This window comes from Bos indicus, chromosome 25 (genome assembly GCF_029378745.1).
Source record: "Bos indicus isolate NIAB-ARS_2022 breed Sahiwal x Tharparkar chromosome 25, NIAB-ARS_B.indTharparkar_mat_pri_1.0, whole genome shotgun sequence".
Lineage (NCBI taxonomy): Eukaryota > Metazoa > Chordata > Mammalia > Artiodactyla > Bovidae > Bos > Bos indicus.
The window spans coordinates 10251840-10267894 of record NC_091784.1 but is presented as its reverse complement, the minus strand read 5'-3'; the positions used below and the strand labels follow the sequence as shown (position 1 = coordinate 10267894).

Sequence of the window (16055 nt, the reverse complement as noted above, 5' to 3'; positions counted from 1 at the left end):
TTCCTGTAGTTCAGGTCTGCTGCTGAGGTATTTTCACTTTTTTTTTAGTGTGAAAAAGTCTGTTTTTCTTGTACACGTCTGAAAGATATTTTCACTGAGTGTAGAACTGCAGAAACTGAGACAGTTTCTCTTTTAATCAATTAGAGATGTCGCTCCACTTCATACTTTAGAGACGTCTTGCTTTCAACATCTTTAAAGTTTGAATAGTTTACAGTGAGAATCCACATTCTATTTTTGTTCCTTTCCATGTAATGTGTCTTTTCTCTGGCTGCTTTTAAGATTTCCTTGTCAACACTGATTTTTAGCAATCTGGTTTGATGTGCTTTCCTTTTGCTTCTTCTTCTTAGGTTTGTCAACCTTTGTTCTTTTCTACTTATGGGTTTAGAATTTTCATCAAATTTGGAAAAATTTTAGATATATTTTCCTGCCCCCCACCTAGTGATGACTACAATGATATATATATTAGACTGATTGATACTATTCTTCAAGTTTCTCATGCTCTGTGCTTTTTCTCCTCGTGCTTTTGTTTGAACAGTCTCTGATGATATTTCACTGATTCTTAAAAAGTCAGTAGTTATCTATTTTGTTATTAATCCTATCCAATGTATTTTTCAATTTAGTCTGTTTCATCTCTAGAAGTACATTTGCTTTTTTTTATATCTTCCATTTCTCCTCTCATGGTGACATTTTGCTCCATATTGTTGGATATGAAGAATATATATTGACAATTGCTATTTTATGTTGTTATCTGGTAAGCCCATCAACCATGCTAATTCTAGGTTTGTTTCTATCATTTTGGTTTCTCCTTGTTATGGGTTATCTTTTTCATATTTTGCATGCCTAGTAATTTTCTAGCAGATGTCAGACACTGTAAAATTCACACTGTTGTATGATGTTTCATTCCATCAGAGTGTATTGGACTTTATTCTCACATAAAGTTAAATTACTGAGGATTAGTTTCACTCCTTTGAGGCCTTTTAGCTTCTTGGGATAGGTCCACTGCAGTCTTTTAGTCTAGGACTAATTTAGCCCACTACAGCTATACACGTCCAAGAACTCGACCTGTTGTTCCATTTAAGTCTCTTCATTATAGCCAGTGAGAAAGAAAAAATGTTCCCAGCTCTGTGCAATCACCAGAAAATGTCTGGCCCTCTTCCTTACATTAGTACTTACCTAACCCTCTCGTTTTTCTATTCTTTGCTTGTATGGATCTGTGATCAGTCAATGATTTAATGGGTTCCCTTTGGAGACTGAATTCTGCCTTTATGTAATTACCTCTTCTTCATTATTCTGCTTCAAAACTTCTAGGTAATTCAGATTCTCCAATATCTGATCTAAATGTACTAAGACCAGGCAGGCTGTTTGGGCTCCTCCCACCCCTGTTTTTCAACTTGGAAAATCCCTCCAGGCAGAGTTGGCATAATTGTTTAGTGCATTTCATTTGTTTCCTTTCTCACAGGAATCAAGTCTTGTATTCCTTGTTGAACAATGTCTGAACACAATTTTTTTATTTGGTCTAGTCTTCTGGATGTTTACAACAAAAGAACAATTCCTTTAGCAGTTAATACTTCATGAACAGGAGACATTTCCCCATACAGTGACTTCCACTTCTGTGAAATCAACTGTTTTTTAAGTACACTTTTGAACTCAGATTTAATTGAATAATTTTTATATCAAAATTATCAATAAGATATTCTGACAAAAGCTATTATTTCTAAGTTCAATAAATAAAAAAGTGTTCAGATCCAAATTTTTTATCAATGATATTTTACTCTTCTATTCATTTTTGGCCTCGAACAAAACTTACAAAGTTTATTTTGTATATATTTTTTTCTACTAGTCATATAGTATATGGAAGACTAATAGCTGTATTTAACTCTGTTGCTTAACTACAAAAAACTATAAGCAACTCTTTTCAGATATTCATTACACTACAGACAAAACTCTCTTTTCAAGCTCAAAATGCTTAATTTGATATCTCTACTGTTTTTAATATTTGCTGCTATAGTAGATCAAACATAATGTTATTTAAGAGTCTAAGACATTAAGCAGAAAGACTTTAAAAAGCAGAGTAAAATTTTTGTCAGTCTCATTGAAATTTTGGTTTGGGGAGGTAAGGTAAAGATTTAGAAGCCACCAAAGAGGAGAGGCCCTGGTGAACACTACAAGCTTTCAGCTGGAGAAGCCACTGAGGGCTACATCTCCAAAGTCAGAGTGAACTAGATGTAGAAGCAGACTAACCAAAGTAACAGGCCTGAATTTATACCATTCTCTGAGCAGATTAGGTGACCAGGCCCTACTCTATCTGCCAGAAGACAGAATAAATCTTGTCTATAGGAAGATATTATCCAGAGCCTCACCAATTCTTCAGAAATTATCAAGTACACTGACAGAATCAAATGACTGGAAACTGAGAGAAAAACATATACACAGATGATTGTGATACTAGAGTTATAAAACAAGAACATAAAAAAAAAAGAAAAAACTATGAAAGTTAGTTTTTAAAATATTGAGGAAAGATAGAGAAAATAGTTAAAACCAGATGGAAATTTATCAGAAAAATAATAATCTGCCTGCAATGCAGGAGATCCAGGTTTGATCTCTGGGTCAGGAAAATCTGAAAAGCTGAAAACCCAGGAAAATCTCTAAGCCTAGAGAAGGGAATGGCTACCCATTCCAGTATTCTTGCCTGGAGAAGTGGAAAGACTTGGAAAGGGAAAAGATATTCTTGGTAAATAAATCTGACAAAAATTTAAGACAGGCAACTCAAAAGGAAAACACACAAAAGTCTTAGAGAAACTTAATGAAGGAAGTTACCCAAATTACTATCAAACATAAAGTATTTAATTTCATTATTAGAAAGAAACAATTAAAACAAATACAGGCGTACCACAGAGACATAGCATGTCTGATTCCAGATCATAGTAATATTAAGTAAATACTTCAATAAAGTGGATCACATGAATTTTTTTGATTTTCCAGTGCATATAAAAGCTATGTTTACTATACTATACTGTGCTGTATACTACACAGTAGTCTATAAAGTGTGAAAAAGCATTATGTCTAAAAAAATAATGTACATGCCTTTATTTAAAAATATTTAATTGCTAAAAGATTCTAACCCATCATGTGAGCCTTCAGTAAATTGTAATCTTTTTGCTGATGGATGATCTTGTGTCAATGTTGATGGCTGCTGACCGATCAGGGTGGTGGTGGTTGCTGAAGGCTGGGGTGTCTATGGCAATTTCTTAAGATAATAGTTAAATCTGCTGCATGAATTAACTCATCCCATCACAAAGCAACTGGTGTTTCTGTAGCATTTTATTAGCATTTTATCCACAGAAAAACTTCTTTAAAAATTGGAGTCAAACTTCTCAGACTTAGTCACTGCTTTATCAACTAAGTTTATGTAATATTCTAAATCCTTTGTTGTCCCTTCAACAGTCTTCACAGGATCTCCAACAAGAATAGATCCATCTCAAGAAACCAATTTATTTGTTTGTCCATCAAAGGTTATCATGAGATTGCAGCAATTCAGGCTCTGCTTCTAGTTCTCTTGCTATTCCACCACATTTACTCTTACTTCCTCCACTGAAGTCCTGAACCCCTCAAAGCCATCCATGAAATTTAAAATCAACCTCCTCCAAACTTCTGTTAATGCTGACCTTTTGATTTCTTGTCATGAGTCATGAGTGTTCTTAATGTATCTAGAATGGTAATTCCTTTCCAGAAAGTTTTCAAATTACTTTGCTCAGATCCATTGCAGGAATCACTATCTATAGCAGCAATAGCTAAACAAAATATGTAAAATAATAAAAGTTGAAATTACTTCTTGATCCATGGGCTGCAGAAAAGATGTTCTGTTAGCAGGCATGAAAACAACATTAATCCCATTGTACATCACCATCAGAGCTCTTGGGTGGCCAGGTGCATTGTCAATACGCAGTAAATTTCAAGAGGAAACTTTTTTCTGAGTAGTAGATCTCAAACATGCAGTTCAGTAAAACTTTCAGTAATTTAAGCCTGGGTATGCTGTCAGCCAGGCATTGTTGCTCTACTTATACAGCACAAGCAAAGTAGATTTAGCCTAATTCTTAGGAGCCCTGAGATTTTTGGAAGGGTAAATGAGCACTGGCTTCAATTTAAAAGTCACTAGCTACATTAGGCTTCAAAAAGAGAGTCAGCTTGTTCTTTGAATTTTTTTTTCTTTTAAAAGTCAGGGCCCAAGGAGGTCAGACTTTTAAAAATTAATTAATTAGGCTGCACTGGGTTTTAGTAGCAGAACTCGGGATCTTCAATCTTCATTGCAGCATACAGGATCTTTTAGTTCCAACATGCAAACTTAGTTGTGGCATGTGGGATCTAGTTCCCTGACCAGGGATCAAACCTGGACCACCTGCATTGGGAGGTTGGAGTTTCAGCCCCTGGACCAGCAAGGATGTCCCAATGTCCTTTGAAATTTTGAAGCCAGACATTAACTTCTCTGTTATGAAAGTCCTAGATGTCATCTTCTTGCAAAATAAGATTGCTTCATCTACACTTTTGTTTAATGTTACCATCTTTGTTAATTATCTTTGGCAGATCTTCTGGATAGTTTACTGCAACATCTACATCAGCACTTGCTGCTTAACCTCACACTTTATGTTATGGATATGGTTTTTTTCCCTTAAACCTCATGAACCAACCTCTGAAACATTTTTTCTGCAGCTTCCTCATCATCACTCTAATCCTTCATAGAACTGAAGTTAGAGCCTTGCTCTGGGTTAGGCTTTGGCTTAAGCTAATGTTCTGGTTGATCTTATCCAGGCCTTTAAAACTTGCTCTATATCAGCAATAAGGTCGCTTCTTTCTTGTCATTTACGTGCTCTGGAGTAGCACGGTTAATTTCCTTAGAGAACTTCTCCTTTGCACTCATCATTCACAGCTTGGCCAACCATTTGGTGCAAGAGGCCTAGTTTTCTGCCCATCTCAAAGTTTCTAACATGCCCTACTCACTAAGCTTAATCATTTCTAGCCTTTGACTTACAAGTGAGAGATATGTGGGTCTTCTTTTCACTTCAACACTTAAAAGGCCATTGTAGGGTTATTATTCATTAGCCTAATTTCAATATTGTTAAATCTCAGGCAGAAGGAAGGCCCAAGGAGAGGGAGACAGATGGGGTCAGTGCAGCAGTCAGAATGCACATATTTATTAAGTTTGATGTCTTATATGAGTATGGTTTGTGGCAACTGAAAACAAATAGAATAGTAATATCAAAGATCACTGATTACAAATCACGAAGACAATATAATAATAATGGGAAAGTATGAAATATTGTGAGAACTGCCAAAATATGACACAGACACAAAGTGAGCAAATGCTATTAGAAAAATAGTGCTAACAGACTTGTCTGATGCAGGGTTGCCATGAACTTTCAATGTGTAAAAAAAAAAAAACAATATCTGTGAAGCAAAATAAAGCAAAGCATGATGAAACAAGGCATGCTCATAAGTGACACTATAAACATACTGTGAGGCTAAAGTGAAAAGGGCAGATAATACCAGTGCTGGCAAGGACATGGAATAACAAATACCTCATATACTCTCATTGGGAGAGTAACTTGATACAACTTCTTTGGCAAAGTGTTTAGTAGTATCAAATCTGAGAATACACATATTCTATGACCTACCAATTCCACTTCTAGTCAAACGTCCAACAGAAATGTGTATATATATATACACACATTCACCAACAGACATGCAAAAGAATGTTCAGAGCAGCACTAATCATAATTTTCCCATCTGCAAATAACTTAGATGTCCATCAAGAGTTGTGAATGGAGTAAGTTGTGGTATATTCATATGATGGACATTATACAGCAATAAAAATGATCAAATCATTGTTGCTAAGCAACAGCATGGATGAATCTCTCAACACACAAATCTGGGTAAAAGAGGCAAGAAACCAAAGTTCATTAAGTATGATTCCATTTACATAAAGATGAAAAGGAAATAAAAGCAATCCAGGGGGTCAGAAGTTAGGATGGTGTTTACTGGTGTCAGTGTGGTAAGAGTGGGGCTGGTGACTGGCATGAGGCAGAACAGATGTCACTGTTGTTTTTTTCATCTGGGTGATATTTCAACATGTGTTTACTTTGTCAAAGCTATACATTTACTATTTGTGCACTTTTCAGTAGGCATTATATGTCAATGTTATTTTAAAATTTGTGAGTACATGTGAAGTTGCTAATGCTTATCTTGAGAAATTCATTTATACATCTAAATGAATTCCACTAAAGACTACAATTCCACAAGCATTTAATGATATGTAACTTTCATATGTAACTGTTCCACTGACTGGTTCCAATGATGGCTCTTTTTTTAAGAAACCATAACTGGGAGGAAAACTGAGGACACTGATGATTTTCATGGTCTTCTAGACGCACCTATGTTTCTACTTATACTCTACCTTGGAGAAAAACTTCTGTGTCTAAAATTAGTAATTAAAGTTCTCCAGGTAATGTTACAATAAAGTAGCCTAATAGCAGGGATCTGGAGACAAAATTGGGTCTAAATCCTGGCTCTGCCATTTATTTAACTAGCTGAGTGTTTTGGGGGCAGGAAACTTGGTTAAAGAGAGATATGTAAGATTAAATAAGTATTAATCATGAATAGGAAGGAGCACATGCAAAATAGCGGAAAGTTTTATACTATGGCTGGTAACTACTATTTTCTCCTTTGTATCTCTGCAAACATTTCTTCACATGAAGTTCAATGTAAGGCTTATTTTTTAGACTATAGTAATGTTTCATTGCATCAACACTGGTGAAGTGGTCTGTTTTTGAGTGCCTTAGACCGTGATGCTTTTCATCTTTGGAAATGATTGCATATAAAGGCATTTTCTTTCATTTACACAAGTTCCTTTTGCATCAGATACATATTCTGGTTCACAAGCCTTCTCTTCTATGAGTTTTCTGGCTCAGCTGTTACTGCCTTTTTTTTTTTTTTTCACACTCTAAAAAGAAAATACTTAAACCATTACTATAAACACAGAAAGTTAGAAGTGGCACTAATTCCTTCAACACCTGAGGTATCAGAAGAAACAAATATAAAGTCTCATAGCTTTCTCTAGAGTTATAAAAAAGAAAGAATATTTTCCCTTTACTTTTTAAAAAGCTCCTTTATTTCTCAAATATTCTAAAAATTTTTAAATAAATTACTATGTATAGAAAATTTACATACATAAATTGCTACGTAGAATAGCTACGATGGAGGGAGGCCCCCACATTTGAACAATTTAAGAAGCTATATTAAAAAAATTTTTTTAAGAAAGAAAAATTAAAATATCTGTTTGAAGACATCAGAAAGCTCTGATGAAAGCCAGGATATAAGGAACTATAAAGATCCCAGAAAGAAGTGAGCTAGACACTTGCCACTGATGTCTTCTCAAGGCATCTGCCAACTAAACCACACAGGAATACAAAGATGCCAAGAACAAAGTGACTGATATCAAAGTGAACTGTACTGGGGAGACAAAACTGGAATACCAAGATCAGCTTAAAAAAAAACAACAGCTAGACCACAGGAATGGAGGAAAATCAGAATAAGTTGAGTCCAAAAACTGGAAACCAGCCTCAGTTCTGCTCAATTCCCAACTGGATTGAAATGTTGTACTATTTACCTATTGCTATATAACAATTTATCCCCAAACATAATGGCTATAAAAAATAACATTTATTACCTCACAGTTTCTGCAGGAAAAGTACAGAACTGTATAGTTGCGGGGTTTAGGCTCAGGATATCTCACGAGCTCACAGTCAGCATGCTGGCAGGGGCTACAGTCACTGGAAGACATGACTGGGGTGGCACGTCCAAAGGGCTTACTCACATGGTTGTTGGCAAGGTGCTTCACCATGTGTGACAGCACAGGCTGCTTGATGTCCTCAAGAAACCTATCTTGTCCCCATATTATTATGGTATTTAACCTGCCCCAGAGCAAGCAATCCAAGAGAGAGAAACCTACAATGTCTTTAGTGATTTAGTTACATAGTGTCACTTTGCCACTTTTGTATCCTACTTGCTGTCACTACTAAGTACAGCCCAAGCCAGGAATGAGGCTCTACCTTATAATGGGAAAGTTCAAGTATTAGACGCTCAGTCATGTCTGACTTTTTTGGACCCCATGGACTGTAGCCTGCCAGGCTCCTCTGTCCATGGGATCCTCCAGGCATGAATACTGTGGTGGGTTATTGTCTGAGCCACCAGGACTATCAAAGAATTTATGGGTACATTTTAAAACCAGTAAAAGAGGCTGTGTCCCTGTCTCTGCCTCCTGCCAGAATATAGGGTGAATTCACTCTGATAAAAGATAATATCATTTAGAGCCTCCATAATTTTTAATACATAATGTCCAAGATTCAAACAACAAAAATCAGTAAGTATAATAAGAAATAGAGCGGACTTCCCTGGTGGCACAGTGGATAAGAATCCACTTCTCAGTGCAAGGGACAAAAGTTCGACCCCTGCCTGGTCCAGGAAGATTCTACATGCTGCAGAACAACTACACCTGTGTACCACAACTACTGAGCCGGTGCTGTAGAGCCCACAAGCCACAACTACTGAGCCTCCATGCTGCAACTACTGGAGTCCGTGGGCCTAGAGCCATAAGAGAAGCCATCACAATGAGAAGCCAGGGGACCACAGCAAAGAACAGCTACCGCTTGCCACAACTAGAGAAAGCGTGCGCAAAGCAATGAAGACCCAGTGCAGCCGTAAAAGCAACAAGGCAAAGACGACGTTCAGTAAACAGAAAGAGCTCAGAGTGACCCAGATACGAGTAATAAAAAATAAATCAGAAAATAATAGCAATTAAATGTTCAACATGTGATGACAAGATGAAGAATTTTACCACAGGACTTACTTGAATCTATTAAAAATGGATCCAATGGGAAGAGGAGATTGGAAAATTAAACTGAAACTAAGAACTAAATACATGAGTACTTAACAGCCACTTGGATACAGTTGAAGAGAGAATAAATAAATTAGAAAATAGTGGAACTAGCACAGAGAACAAAAAAGATGGAGTGTACAGAGAAGAATATAACTGGAATACCAGAAGGGGAGAAGAGACAGGATGGTGCAAAACCAGTATCTAAAAGGAAAATAGCCAAGAAGTTTTCAAAGATAATGAAAAGACATGAAGTTACAGATTCAAGAACTTTGAGCTCCAATCAGGATAAACTATTCTCCCTCCACATGACAGAATATGACTGATGAAAATCAAAGATATATACAGACTATCTTGAAAACAGCTACAAAAATACACACTATCCTCAAAGAATGAACAATAAGATGGATATCTAACTATTCAATAGCAATTATAAAAGTCTGAAAACAAGGTAATGACATCTTGAAAGTGCTAAAAATAACTGCCAACTTATAATTCAATAATACCAGGTTAAAACATTTAAAAATAAAGACATGAAATTTTCTCCAGACAAATAAAATGTCCTGGGCAGAATTTTAAAAATAAATTTTAAATGGAATTTAAAATTAAAATTTAAATTAAATGGAATTCTTGAGGCAAAAGAAAAAGTATCCTTGATGGAAATACAGGAAGAAATGAAGAGCAACAGAAAAGGTCAATACAGTTCACTCTTACACAATGAGGGTGTTAGGGGTGCCAGTCCCCCTTGCAGTTGCAATCCAAGTATAAACTTCTGACTCCCCCCAAAACTAGTAATGGGCCTCGTAGGTGGCTCAGTAGTAAAGAATCTGCCTGCCAAGCAGGAGACCTACGTTCGAGCCCCAGGTTGGAAAGATCCTCTGAGGAAGGATATGGCAACCTACTCCAGTATTCTTGCCTGGGAAATTCCATAGACAGAGGAGCTTGGTGGGCTACTGTCCATGGTGTTGAAAGACCTGACTTTCGACTTTATGATGAAACATGGACATGACTTTTTGACTGCTGCTGCTGCTGCTAAGTTGCTTCAGTCATGTCGGACTCTGTGCGACCCCAGAGACGGCAGCTCACCAGGCTCCCCCGTCCCTGGGATTCTCCAGGCAAGAACACTGGAGCAGGTTGCCATTTCCTTCTCTAATGCATGAAACTGAAAAGTGAGTGTGAAGTCGCTCAGTCGTGTCCGACTCCTAGTGACCCCATGGACTGCAGCCTACCAGGCTCCTCCATCCATGGGATTTTCCAGGCAAGAGTACTGGAGTGGGGAGCCATTGCCTTCTCCAGACTTTATGACTAAACAACAACAAAAACAAAAGCTAGTAATAGACTACTATTGACAAGAAGCCTTACTGGTAACATAAATAGTCAGTTAACATATATATTATATACTGTATTTTTTCAATAAAGCAAGTTATAGAAAATATTAAGAAAATCATAAGGAAAATACAGTTATAGTACTCTTCTGTATTTACTGATACTGTAAATTTACATAGTCTGTTTACAAGATGAATTGTCTGTCAGTACCTACATCAATATTTGTCCTATAAGATACAAAATACCATAGATAGTATATGTATTATTAACAATAGCCATCAAAAATGAAACTGAGAGATTCATATTTGCTTACAGGTATAATTTTTACTGGGAAAAAATCCATTATATCCATGTATATAAGAACACTGAGCAGTTCAAACCGTTATTGTTCAAGAGTCAGTCGTATTTGAGGAACTCTTTAAGTGAATGACCTACCTCTTGAGAAACATATATGCAGGTCAGGAAGCAACAGTTAAAACTGGACATGGAACAACAGACTGGTTCCCAATAGGAAAAGGCTGTATATTGTCACCCTGCTTATTTAACTTATATGCAGAGAACATCATGAGAAACACTGGGCTGGAAGAAGCACAAGCTGGAATCAACATTGCCGGGAGAAATATCAATAACCTCAGATATGCAGATGACACCACCCTTATGGCAGAAAGTGAAGAGGAACTCAAAAGCCTCTTGATGAAAGTGAAAGAGGAGAGTGAAAAAGTTGGCTTAAAGCTCAACATTCAGAAAACGAAGATCATGGCATCTGGTCCCACAACTTCATGGGAAATAGATGGGGAAACAGTGGAAACAGTGTCAGACTTTATGTTTTGGGGCTCAAAGATCACTGCAGATGGTGATTGCAGCCATGAAATGAAAAAACGCTTACTCCTTGGAAGAAAAGTTGTGACCAACCTAGACAGCATATTAAAAAGCAGAGACATTACTTTGCCAACAAAGGTCCATCTAGTCAAGGCTATGGTTTTTCCAGTGGTCATGTATGGATGTGAGAGTTGGACTGTGAAGGAAGTTGAGTGCCAAAGAATTGATGCTTTTGAACTGTGGTGTTGGAGAAGACTCGAGAGTCCCTTGGACTGCAAGGAGATCCAACCAGTCCATTCTGAAGGAGATCAGCCCTGGGATTTCTTTGGAAGGAATGATGCTAAAGCTGAAACTCCAGTACTTTGGCCACCTCATGGGAAGAGTTGACTCACTGGAAAAGACCCTGATGCTGGGAGGGATTGGGGCCAGGAGGAGAAGTGGATGACAGAGAATGAGATGGCTGGATGGCATCACTGACTCGATGGACATGAGTCTGGGTAAACAACGGGAGTTGGAGATGGACCGGGAGGCCTGGTGTGCTGCAATTCATGGGGTCGTAAAGAGTCGGATACGACTGAGTGACTGAACTGAACTGAACGACTGTACAAAGTAATGATATTGTCTTATGAGATTTAAAATAATGTAAAACTCAAATGCATGAAACAAACAAGGGAAGGAAGCAGTGAATGGAGTTAAAATGTGTTCTAAGGTCATGCACTGTCTATAAAATGGTAAAAGTAGCAATTCATATTAGACTCTAATGTTAGAGTCAAGAATACATATCATGATCTTCAGGAAAACTTCTAAAGGTTATCCTTTAGGTTGAAAGATGTGTAATTAGTGAGGAAATGTGGAATGGAAAAAAAAAGAAATCTAAAAGAAGAGTCACGTAAGTAGAGAAAAGACATAGATAAGGGAAAAGTATCAAAAATAATGGACAAATAGAAAACAAGTATTAAAGATTACAGTTATGAGCTAACATAAAGCAGTAATATTACATTACACATAATCTAAAATTTCTAATTAATAATTATATTCAGGTTGGATTAAAAATATATGCTCAGGTTAATAATTATAAAGCTAGTATTCACATAGCCCCTACTCAGATAAATATATTTGAAACTATTAGCACTGCAGAAATCCACATGCCTCTATCCTGAATCATAAATCTCCTCCATAAATAGCATTTGTGGTACTAATCCACTCTTTGGATTCACTATCTACCTCTGAATCCATAAATAACATAGTTTTTGCTGGATGAACTTCATTTGAATTGGAATCACACTATTCCTTGTATACTCTTTTCAATCATGTTTGTTGTGCAAGTATTCATGTGGTTACATGTGACTGTAGTTCATTTTTGTTAATGTACAGAATTCCACTGTATAGATTTACAGCAATTATTCTTCTGTTATACTGTAGATGGACTTTTTTCCTTCTGGTTTTTAGTTACTATGGAAAATGCTGCTAATAAACATTCCTACATATATATATATATATATCCTATTGCACATGTGTACATGTTTCTAGCTAGGGTATTTATCAAGGGATAAAACTGTTAGGACAAAGGACATTCATATCTTCAATATTTCTAGATAATGCCAAATTTTTTCTGAAGAACCATACCAATTTACTCACCCAACAACAAAATATTAAATAAAACCAATTCTCTATCTCAAACCCTCACCAATACCTGGTACTGTCAGAATTTAAAATGTTTTACTTTTTCTTGAAAGTAAAAGTCACTCAGTCGTGTCCGACTCTTTGCGATCCCATGGACTATACATAGACTGTAAAATTCTCCAGGACAGAACACTGGAGTGGGTAGCCTTTCCCTTTTCTAGGGGATCTTTCCAACCCAGGTCTCCTGCATTGCAGGTGGATTCTTTACCAGCTGAGCCACAAGGGAAGCCCATGAATACTGGAGTGGGTAGCCTATCCCTTCTCCAGTGGATCTTCCCAACCCAGGAATCGAACCAGGGTTTCCCGCATAGCAGGTGGATTCTTTACCAACTGAGCTATGAGGGAAGCTTTTCCTTAACCAATATGAAATGGTATCTCAATGTGGTTTTGATTCACATTTCCCTGATTACTTAGTTAAGATGAGCACCTTGTCATATGTTTATTGACCATTTATAGAAGACCCCCTCTTCCAACATGAGAGACAGCTCTACACATGGACATCACCAGATAGTCAATACCAAAATCAGACTGATTATATTCTTTGCAGCCGAAACTGGAGAAGCTCTATACAGTCAGCAAAAACAAGACCAGGAGTTGACTGGCTCAGATCACAAACTCCTTATTGCAAAATTCAGACCTTAAGCGAAGAAAGTAGGGAAAACTACCAGGTCATTCAGGTATGATCTAAATCAACTCCCTTACAAATATACAGTGAAAGTGACAAATAGATTCAAGGGATTAGATCTGATAGACAGAGGGCCTGAAGAACTATGGGTGGTGGTTCTTAACATTTTATAGGAGGTGGTGATCAAAACCATCTCCAAGAAAAAGAAATGCAAAAAGGTAAAATGGTTGTCTGAAGAGACCTTACAAATAGCTGAGAAAAAAAGAGAAGCAAAAGGCAAAGGAGAAAAGGAAAAAGATACCCATCTGAATGCAAAGCTCCAAAGAATAACAGGGAGAGATAAGAAAGCCTTACTAAGTGAACAGTGCAAAGAAACAGGAAAACAATAGAATGGGAAAGACTAGAGATCTCTTCAAGAAAATTAGAGATACCAAGGGAACATTTCATGCAAAGATGGGCTCGATAAAGGACAGAAATCATATGGACCTAACAGAAGCAGAAGACAGTAAGAAGAGGCAGCAAGAATACTCAGAAGAACTGTACAAAAAAGATCTTAATGACCCAGATAACCATGATGGTGGGATCACTCACCTAGAGCCAGACATCTCTGAGTGTGAAGTCAAGTGGGAATCAGGAAGCATCACTACGAACAGAGCTAGTGGAATTCCAGTTGTGCTATTTCAAATCCTAAAAGATGATGCTGTGAAAGTGCTGCACTCAATATGCCAGCACATTTGGAAAATTCAACAGTGGCCACAGGACTGGAAAAGGTCAGTTTTCATTCCAATCCCAAAGAAAGGCAATGCCAAAGAATGCTCAAACTACCACACAATTGCGCTCATCTCACATGCTAGCAAAGTAATGCTCAAAATTCTCCAAGTCAGGCTTCAACAGTACATAAATCGTGAACTTCCAGATGTTCACACTGGATTTAGAAAAGGCAGAGGAGCCAGAGATCAAATTGCCAACATCCGTTGGATCACAGAAAAGGCAAGAGAGTTCCAGAAAAACATCTATTTCTGCTTTATTGACTACGCCAAAGCCTTTGACTGTGTGGATCATAATATACTGTGGAAAATTCTTAAAGAGATGGGAATACCAGACCACCTTACTTGCTTCCTGAGAAATCTGTATGCAGGTCAAGAAGCAACAGTTAGTGCTTGCTTCGGCAGCACATATACTAAAATTGGAACGATACAGAGAAGATTAGCATGGCCCCTGCACAAGGATGACATGCAATTCGTGAAGCATTCCATATTTTTAATCAGTTCTAATGAGGTGGATGAAACTGGAGCCCATTATACAGAGTGAAGTAAGCCAGAAGGAAAAACACTAATACAGTATACTAACGCATATATATGGAATTTAGAAAGATGGTAACAATAACCCTGGGTACGAGACAGCAAAAGAGACACTGATGTATAGAACAGTCTTATGGACTCTGGGAGAGGGAGAGGGTGGGATGATTTGGGAGAACGGCATTGAAACATGTAAAATATCATGTATGAAACGAGATGCCAGTCCAGGTTCGATGCACGATACTGGATGCTTGGGGCTAGAGCACTGGGACGACCCAGAGGGATGGTATGGGGAGGGAGGAGGGAGGAGGGTTCAGGATGGGGAACACATGTATACCGGTGGCGGATTCATTTTGATATTTGGCAAAACTAATACAATTATGTAAAGTTTAAAAATAAAATTAAATTAAAAAAAAGAAAATTAAATTTAAAAAAAAGAAAAAAAAAAAAAAGAAGCAACAGTTAGAACCGGATATTGAACAATGGACTGGTTGCAAATTGGGAAAGGAGTACATCAAGGCTATATATTGTCACCCTGTTTATTTAATTTATATGCAGAGTACATCATGGGAAATGCTGGGCTGGATGAAGCACATGCTGGATTCAAGATTGGGTGAGAAATATCAATAACCTCAGATATGCAGATGACACACCCTTATGGCACAAAGCGTAGAGGAACTGAAGAGCCTCTTGATGAAAGTGAAAGAGGAGAGTGAAAAAGCTGGCTTAAACCTCACCATTCAAAAAACGAAGATCATGGCATCTGGTCCCATCACTTCATGGCAAATAGGTGGAAAAAGACAATGGAAACAGTGACAGACTTTATTTTCTTGGGCTCCAAAATCACTGCAGATGGTGACTGCAGCCATGAAATTAAAAGATGCTTGCTCCTTGGAAGAAAAGCTATGATCAACCTAGACAGCATATTAAAAAGCAGAAACATTACTTTGCCAACAAAGCTCTCATCAAAGCTATGGTTTCTCCAGAAGTCTTATATGCATGTGAGAGTTGGACCATAAAGAAAGGTGAGTGCTGAAAAACTGATGCTTTTAAACTGTGGTATTAGAGAAGACTCGAGAGTCCTTTGAACTGCAAGGAGATAAAACCAGTCAATCCTAAAGAAAATCAGTCCTGAATATTCATTGGAAGGACTGATGCTAAAGTTACAATACTTTGGCCACCTGATGCAAAGAACTGACTCATTGGAAAAGACCCTGATGCTCGGAAAGACTGAAGGCGTGAGGAGAAGTGGACGACAGAGGATGAGATGATTGGATGGCATCACCGACTTGATGGACATGAGTTTGAGCAAGCTCTGGGAGTTGGTGATGGACATGGAAGTCTGGCATGCTGCAGTGCATGGGGTCACAAAGAGTCG

The 16055-nt window shown here is 37.5% G+C and overlaps 1 protein-coding gene and 1 non-coding gene across 10 annotated transcripts in view; one reads left to right on the top strand and one right to left on the bottom strand.

Moving 5' to 3' along the window:
- ATF7IP2 (activating transcription factor 7 interacting protein 2) overlaps positions 1-16055 on the bottom strand; it is a 76627-nt gene that overhangs the window by 22203 nt on the left and 38369 nt on the right. The gene's annotated exons all lie outside the window — the stretch shown is intronic.
- On the top strand, positions 14536-14641 carry LOC139179825 (U6 spliceosomal RNA). Its single transcript, XR_011564181.1, has one exon. It is a non-coding gene; the product is annotated as a U6 spliceosomal RNA (small nuclear RNA).